Source organism: Leptonychotes weddellii, chromosome 2 (genome assembly GCF_054177405.1).
Source record: "Leptonychotes weddellii isolate Sample4059 chromosome 2, ASM5417740v2, whole genome shotgun sequence".
NCBI classification, from domain to species: Eukaryota; Metazoa; Chordata; class Mammalia; order Carnivora; family Phocidae; genus Leptonychotes; species Leptonychotes weddellii.
In genome coordinates this window covers 63315501-63324375 of record NC_138370.1, presented here as the reverse complement: position 1 = coordinate 63324375, position 8875 = coordinate 63315501, and positions in this window count along the sequence as shown.

Sequence of the window (8875 nt, the reverse complement as noted above, 5' to 3'; positions counted from 1 at the left end):
TGAAGGGGGGTAAATCGGAGGGGGAGACGAATCATGAGAGACTATGGACTCTGAAAAATAAACTGAGGGTTCTAGAGGGGAGGGGGTGGGGGGATGGGTTAGCCTGGTGATGGGTATTAAAGAGGGCACGTTCTGCATGGAGCACTGGATGTTATACGCAAACAATGGATCATGGAACACTACATCAAAAACTAACGATGTAATGTATGGTGATTAACATAACATAATAAAAAAAATATATGGCAAAAAAAAATATTTCTCCTTCCCCATTTTGAGTAAAAGTAAAGAAAAATATTTCCTCTGCATAATTTATCTTTATCCCCTAGCCTCACCATTATTTCCTCCCCTGCCCCCCAACCCTGTATTACAATTACTTCCAGTCTTTCAAGAGAGTTCTCCAAGTGAAGTGTTTTCTCCCTGCAATGACAAAGGTGTAAATGAGAGAAGATTTTGCTGAGACAGGAGAGGAGGGATGAGGCCCAATCGGCCTGAATTCTTAGAAAACATTACTGTGTTAATCACAGTTTCCTCCTCCCCTCCCCTCCCTGCTGATGTATCTGCAACCCTAAGGTGGAAACTGGTAGTAAGTCTAAAGTGAGCACCAACCTGCTTCTTCGTCCTGAAGAGGAACGGGAGGATGAAAGGAAATGCCTACAGAACATCAAGTTTTAGTCACTTTCAATTCCTTCTCTCACAAACACACTTAAAACAGTCTTTAGCTAAGGAATGCAGGCTTGCTGGGGGCAAAAGAAGAAATGAGAAATCATGAGAGGCTCAGTCCATCACACTACCATACTCTACCTAATAACCAACTTAAACCAACAATACACTTTCTATTTTAGGACAGTTTCAGACTTACAGAATTTTTGTAAAGTTAGTACAAAGAGTTTCCATATACCCAGTTTCCCCTATCATTAACATCTTACAGTAGTATGGTACATTTTTTTACAATTAAGGAATCAATACTAATACGTCATTGTTGACTAAAGTCCATACATTTATTTACATTGTCTTCGTTTTTGCCCAATATCCATTTTCTGTTTCAGGATCCCAACCAGGATACCACGTTACATTTATCTGTCATGTCTCCTTAGGTTCCTTTGGGCTGTGACAGTTTCTCAGACTTTCCTTGTTTTTAACAGCCTTGAGAGTTTTGAAGAGTACTGGTGAGGTATTTTGTGGCATGGCCCTCAGTTTGGGTTTGCCTGCTTAGACTGGGTTAATGTGTTTTCGACAGGAAGACCACAGAGGCCAAGAGCCATTCCCACCACACCCTATGAAGAGCAACAGGGCTATCCATATGTCTTACTACTACTCATGTGATCCTTGATCACCTGGCTTGAGGTGGTGTTTGTCAGTTTTCTTCACTGCAAAGTCATTCTTTTTCTGTCCACTTTCCATGGCACTCTCAGGAGGGAAGTCACTAGGCCCAGGCCACACTTAAGGAGTGGGGGGTTCCTCTCCTCGAGGGTAGGGTATCTACATTAGTTATTGGAGTTCTGCATTTGTCTCTTCTTTCTCATTTATTTATGTATTCACTCAACATAAAGATAACTATTTGCATTACTATTGATTCCTGGACATTTATTTTATACTTCAGGATATAATCCAATACTGCTTTAACCAATAGGCTTTTTTTTTTTTTAGTTTTTATTGTGAAGAATCTTGACTACAGACAAAAGTAAAGAATATAGTATAACAAACCCTCACATCCCAGTCACCCAAAAACCATTAAGCCATGGGCAATTCTGTCCTCCAAACATTGTATCATTTCATCCCTAAATATCTGTGTGTAACTATAAAATACAAAGATTATTAAAAAATAACCGTAACACAATGGCCACAGCTAAAATAATGACCAATAAATCCTGAAGAGCAAATAGTCAATATTCAAATTTCAAATTGTTTACTAATCTATATTTACAGTTTTTCTTTTAAATTGGCATCCAAATAAGATCCATATATTGTGATTGTAAGTTTTTTTTTTTCAATCTATAAATTCCCCCTTTCTCTCCCTCCTTCCCTCCCACTCTTTTTCAAGCCTTGCAATTTATTTGATGAAGGGATCAGCTGTATATCCCAAGAGTTTTCCAGTCTGGATTTTGCTGACGACATCCCTGGGGTGTGGTTCAGTATTCCTTTGGCCTGTGGGGTTCCTTTAAATGGGTGGTTGGATTCAGAATCATTAACATTCTTTGAAGCAGACACCAACTGTCAGTGAATGATAAAACAGGAGTTATCTTTACCTGTTAGTATAACCAAGGATAGAGAAGCAGGTCTGTGCAGAGCCGCATTCAAGCCTTGTACTGGTGTTGCCTTGAGATGGGTCAGTGCTGTGGGCCTTCGGAACCTCAGCCTGAAGCAGCCTGAGGAATGACCGCCAACCGCTATAAAACGGTATCAGACTCACTTAGCATGCTCTGATAACAGAAGCCCCACAGAATTCAGGTTCAAAGAGGTCTGCCTAGATCTAAATTTCCCATTTCTACTAATTTTTAAATGTTCTTGAGGTTCTTTCCAAGCAGCTGCTGACGCTATAAGTTTCTTTTTTTTTTTTTTTAAGATTTTATTTATTTATTTGAGAGAGAGAGACACAGCGAGAGAGGGAACACAAGCAGGGGGAGCAGGAGAGGGAGAAGCAGGCTTCCCGCTGAGCAGGGAGCCTGACTCGGGGCTCGATCCCAGGACCCTGGGATCATGACCTGAGCCGAAGGCAGACGCTTAACGACTGAGCCACCCAGTCGCCCCGACGCTATGTTTCTTAACTGTTAAAATTCCTGTGACCTGGGATCAGAACCGGCTACATAATAGGTATGAAGTCCAGGTATGAAGATGTTCAAAATTATTGAGAATTTCAAGATGGCAATAGCAGAGCATTAAGCTGAGCGTCGGGCCCCCTTCAATGTCAGAGTCTGTGTGACTGCAGGGCCCAGGAAGCCAGTCCCACATGTAATGCTCAGGAGTTAAGCTGGGAGATGGATACTCATGATCTTCACCCCTTCCCAGGCGAAGGAAAGGCACCTGTACCGAACACCGCACTTCCAACCCCAGAACTCACTGGGTTCTTTGTGGAACACCATGGGACGCTGACCCCTTACATCCCTGCACGGCAAATCTCTCCTTCTCTGGCTCATGGACACACCAGGAGGCAGTACTGCAAAAGGCCTTGCCTGGGCACTCCAGAACTGTTTCATGGCTAGTCACACTGCATGGCACCGAAGGGGTTCAGACTCCAAGACCCCTATCTCCATTATTTGGTTATGTGGGAAAATTGTCTTGTTCTTAGGAGATACATGCTTAAGTATTTTGGAGTAGAGCATCAGAATGCCTGCGATTTATTTTCAGATGGTTCCGATGTGTGTGTGTGTGTGTGTGTGTGTATACAATATATTAATATACATGTAGTGGTCAGGGACAGCTTAATTGTGCACCATGTATGTGGACATGTGGGCAAAGAGCATTCTGGAACAGGGAACCACAGGAGCAAAGCCTTGACCCAGCGTGCCCTAGCCAGGCAGCCAGCGTGACAGAGCTAAAAGCCTAAATTTGGGGTTCCCAAACCTGACAGATCCCACTTTGTCCCATCATAGCATGGTTTGCCACTATACGAGCTTATCCTGTCCTGTAATTTGTTTGTTTCTCCCCCAACTAGGATGTAAAGTTATTAGAGAAGGGACCGTGTGTTCTTAGTCACCCCATACCACCGTATCCCAGCACCTAGAACAGAGCTGCAAGACTAGAAACCCACTCGATATTTGTTGCCTGAGTGACAATGTGTGAGTAAAGGGTCAAAATGACCGTTTACCTCAAGAGCGTTAAGGGCCCATCGCTCCCTGGTTCCGCACGCTGCTGCCCCGAAGGGCATAAAGGAATCAGCGAAGTCAGTCACACGGACTGGCCACATGTCCCGTGGCTGTGTCTCAGGAGTATGAGACATTTCAAAGAGAGCCGAGGGAGAGGTTATTACTAGAAGGGCACACCTCAGTGGATGAGGAGGTTGGGGTGGGTGGAGAAGGATGAAAGAGGGGAACTGTCCTGCTTTTCAAATCACTCCATATCATCGGAGTTTGGGCCCCACCCTCCCTTTCCCTGGGTGGGCCCTCCTAAACTTGGTGGGAGGCCAAGGTGCACAAGTTGCTAGGGGAGCGGGGTGTTATTTCCTCTTTGCTCAGCAGCACTCTCTCAACCGAAACAGAAATTCAAAGGTCCAAATGCCACCAAGACGCCTCACCAAGCTCCCCAGGGGGCTTCACAACCTGTTGGAATTAATCTCCTAAGGTTTAGCCATAACCCACGGACTGATTTTATTATCATAATTCTCCACTCGGGAAATACACAGTAGCGATCAGACCTGACAGGGACATTTGCATCGCCCTGCCTAGAATGTTGATGATCTGGCAGAATACAGAGGAATCCGGGGCCACATTTTCTTTTTCATCATTTTTAGCTTCTTCAGGTGCCAAGGAAGTAAGGGAAAGAAAACAGCTGTCTGGGAGATCAAGTACAATGATAATTCTGGACCTTAAAAACCAGAGTGGGATACACGCCACAGGGCTGAGCACTCCTGTCAGACATGTTTTAAGAACAGCAGGTTCCGGGGCGCCTGGGTGGCTCAGTCGGTTAAGCGACTGCCTTTGGCTCAGGTCGTGATCCTGGAGTCCCGGAATCGAGTCCCGCAGCGGGCTCCCTGCTCGGCGGGGAGCCTGCTTCTCCCTCTGACCCTCCCCCGGCTTGTGTTCTCTCTCTGTCAAATAAATAAAATCTTTAAAAAAAAAAAAAAAAGAAAAAAGAAAAGAAAAGAATTCACCATAACCAAGTAGGTTTTATGCCAGGATGGTTGAGCATTAAAAAATGTATTAATATCGGGGCACCTGGGTGGCTCAGTTGGTTAAGCGACTGCCTTCGGCTCAGGTCATGATCCTGGAGTCCCGGGATCGAGTCCCGCATCGGGCTCCCTGCTCGGCGGGGAGCCTGCTTCTCCCTCTCCTGCTCCCCCCTCTTGCGCTCTCTCTCTCACTCTCTCTCTCTCTAAAATAAATAAATAAAATCTTTAAAAAAAAAAAAAAAAGAACAGCAGGTTCCTTAAGTACAGCACCACACGTGCTGTTGGCAAACCTGCGTGGTTCCTTCCCCGCCTTGTGAAATGTGTGCATTTATTTGTCTTAAAACACACTGAGATTGTCAAATATTTAACGTAAAAACAGGACACGTCGTGTCATATAAATAGGATTTATGAAACAAATATGATTTGTATGTCAGAGCGCACACACTGGAAGTAGCTAAGGAACTAGCTAGAAGCTTGAAAGTCTAAAGGTTTTATATGTATATCATTCCCCAAAGCTAAGAAAACAAAATAAAAATTACGCCAAATTATTCCAACGTTTCTCTCTGCTAGGGAGTTTAAAATCTTTTCAGGGAAAAGTCCATCTGTTTAGACGCGAAGAACAACAGTCCCTTGGCCTTGACACAGGTGAAACTTCTTCAGAGACTTGGCCCTTTGCCTCAGGTAAAAGCTAGACACGCCAAGTGCACAGACATATCAGAAATGAAGGTGATTCCCTTCCAGGAACAAATACCAGTCTAGTTACTTGGCAAATGACTGGGTGAGCGTCCTGTTGGCAGACAGATAAAACTGAAGCAAACAGACAACTTGAAAGTTTCTGTAGCTTCTCTCAGAATCAAAGAAACAGAAAGTTGGTTCTATCAACCAGCCCAGTATGAACTAGAAAAACAGGCATTCAATAACCAAGTGCAACAGAGCTTGCATCACACAAATGACTAATGTCACCAATCTAAATACATGCAACAAGAGACACCTGCTTTAGAAGAATTGTCATCTAGCTTTCATCAGAAGTCATCGCAAGTTTTAAGAACAAAGTTAAAACTACTAGGAAGATTAAGCAAATTGCTTTAGATGGTAAGGAAAGGTCTAGAGAGGATGTAGGAAACATGAGGAAGGTTGAGTCCTTTGTGTTCTTTTTCTTTGGGTCTTTACTTCTGTTTCTTTTGCTTTCAGGCTGGGGCAAGTCCTTTCTTAAGAAACTAAACAGGTAAGAACAGATGTGGTAACATATGCTGTCAAGATGTTTTCTAAAACACGTGATTTAAATGATAACAGTATTTCTAAAAATAGTTTGAAATCTGAAACTATTTTCTAAGACCTATATCTAAATATTAGTCAGATAACTTTTTAAAAGACCAGGCTTTCACTAATTCACTTGGGGAAAAAAATGTTTGTTACATTTGTACGTTGGAAGCAAACAACACCTTTAAGTTTTAATCTCCTTTTCTTAATTCATGGAAATGAAATAGTAATTTCTATCTCATTGTTGCTGCCCGCTAGAAAAAAATGCCCCCACACGAAGATTCTCAGCAAAGAGGGCTGATTGCTTTAAAGCTCTGGTTTCTCTTGCTTATAATATACACCATTCATCCTCTGTCTATTTATGAAATCTGCTATGTGCAAAGGGATGAACTAACGGCTTTGGTGCACAGAAAGAGGGCTCTCCTGTGGATCATTTTGCATGGGATGTCTAGGATAAGGAACATATAGGACTAGGAACTGGGAGACAGGGTTCCAGTCCCAGTCAACTCACTTCACCCCTGGAGGCCTCACTATCTTCCCCTATCAAATGAGAAAGAAACTAGATCAGTAATTCTTAACCTGGGGTCCACGCTGCCCAAGGTGTTCAAAGGTAATATTTGGGGTCTATAAACTTGTATGGCAGAAAATATTGCATTTAGTTTCCAGTAACCTTTAACTGAAAACGGGCATTTTCTGCCATTGTAAATGTAGGCAACAAACCACAGTAGTACTTGCCATGTATTAGCTGTGCTTTGTCACCAATAGAAACCATAGGTATCTTCATATTATGTGGAAATTTTGCAGGTATCTTGAAATATTGCTTGGGCTCATTGTTACTTTGAAACTATGATAATTATTAAAATTTCCTAGAGTTTTGAAAATTAATATGTTCATGAACAGCATATATACAGTACTATATTACCAACTTGTTTTTAAAAATATGTTGAAAACTCCACCTCATACCCATGACGATGGCTACTATTTTAAAAAGAAAAAACGAAAACAACAAAAAAAAGGAAAATAACAAGTGTTGGCAAGGATGTGGAGAAATCAGAACCCCTGTGTACTGTTGGTGGGAATGTAAAATGCTGCAGTTGCTCTGGAAAACAGTATGGTAAGTCCTCAGAAAATTAAAAGTACGACAGATGTTGGCGAGGATGTGGAGAAAGGGGAACCCTCCTACACTGTTGGTGGGAATGCGAGCTGGTGCAGCCACTCTGGAAAACAGTATGGAGGTTCCTCAGAAAGTTGAAAATAGAGCTACCCTATGACCCAGCAATTGCACTACTAGGTATTTACCCCAAAGATACAAATGTAGGGATCCGAAGGGGTACATGCACCCTGATGTTTATAGCAGCAATGTCCACAATTGCCAAACTATGGGAAGAGCCCAGATGTCCATCAACAGATGAATGGATAAAGAAGAAGTGGTATATATATACACAATGGAATATTATGCAGCCATCAAAAAACCCGAAATCTTACCATTTGCAACGACGTGGATAGAACTAGAGGGTATTGGGGCGCCTGGGTGGCTCAATCGTTAAGCGTCTGCCTTCGGCTCAGGTCAGGATCCCAGGGTCCTGGGATCGAGCCCCACATCGGGCTCCCTGCTCAGCGGGAAGCCTGCTTCTCCCTCTCCCACTCCCCCTGCTTGTGTTCCCTCTCTCGCTGTGTCTCTCTCTGTCAAATAAATAAATAAAATCTTAAAAAAAAAAAAAGAACTAGAGGGTATTATGCTGAGTCAAATAAGTCAATCAGAGAAAGACAATTATCATATGATCTCACTGATATGAGGAATTTGAGAAACAAGGCAGAGGATCATAGGGGAAGAGGGGGAGAAATGAAACAAGGCGAAACCAGAGAGGAAGAAAAACCATAAAAGACCCTTAATCTCAGGAAACAAATTGAGGGTTGCCGGAGTGGAAGGGAGTGGGAGGGATGGGGTGGCTGGGTGAGGGACACTGGGGAGGGTATGCGCTATGGTGGTGCTGTGAATTGTGTAAGACTGATGAATCACAGACCTGTACATCTGAAACAAATAATACATTATATGTTAATTTTAAAAAATTAAAAAAAATACTTGGGTAATAAAAAGAAAAGAAAAGAAAATTAAAAGTAGAATTACTGTATGATCCAGTAACTCTACTTTTGGGTATATACCCGAAAGTATTGAAAGAATGGACTCAAACAGGTATGTGTACACCCATGTTCATAACAGCATTACTCGCAATAGCCAAAAGTGGAAACAACCCAAATGTTCATCAACAAATGAACAGCAAGCAAATTGGAATATTATTCAGGCATAACAAGGAAGGAAATTCTGACCCATGCTACAACATGGATGAACATCGAAGACATTATGCTAAGCGAAATAAGCCAGTCACAGAAGGGCAAATACTGCATGATTCCACTTCTCTGAGGTACTTAGAGACGTCAAATTCATAGGGACAGAAAGTAGAACGGTGGTTGCCAGGGGCATGGGTGGCTACAGAGAATGGGGACACACTGTGTAGTGGGTACAGAGTTTCAGTTTTGCAGGATGAAGAATGTTCCGGAGATGGACGTTGGTGATGGCTGCACAATAATGTGGTTGGACTTAAGGACACTGAACTGGTACATTTAAAAATGGTTAAGATGGCAAGTTTTTTTTTTTTTTTTTTAAGATTTTATTTATTTATCTGACAGAGAAAGACACAGCGAGAGAGGGAACGCAAGCAGGGGGAGTGGGAGAGGGAGAAGCAGACCCCCCGCCGAGCAGGGAGCCCGATGCGGGGCTCGATCCCAGGA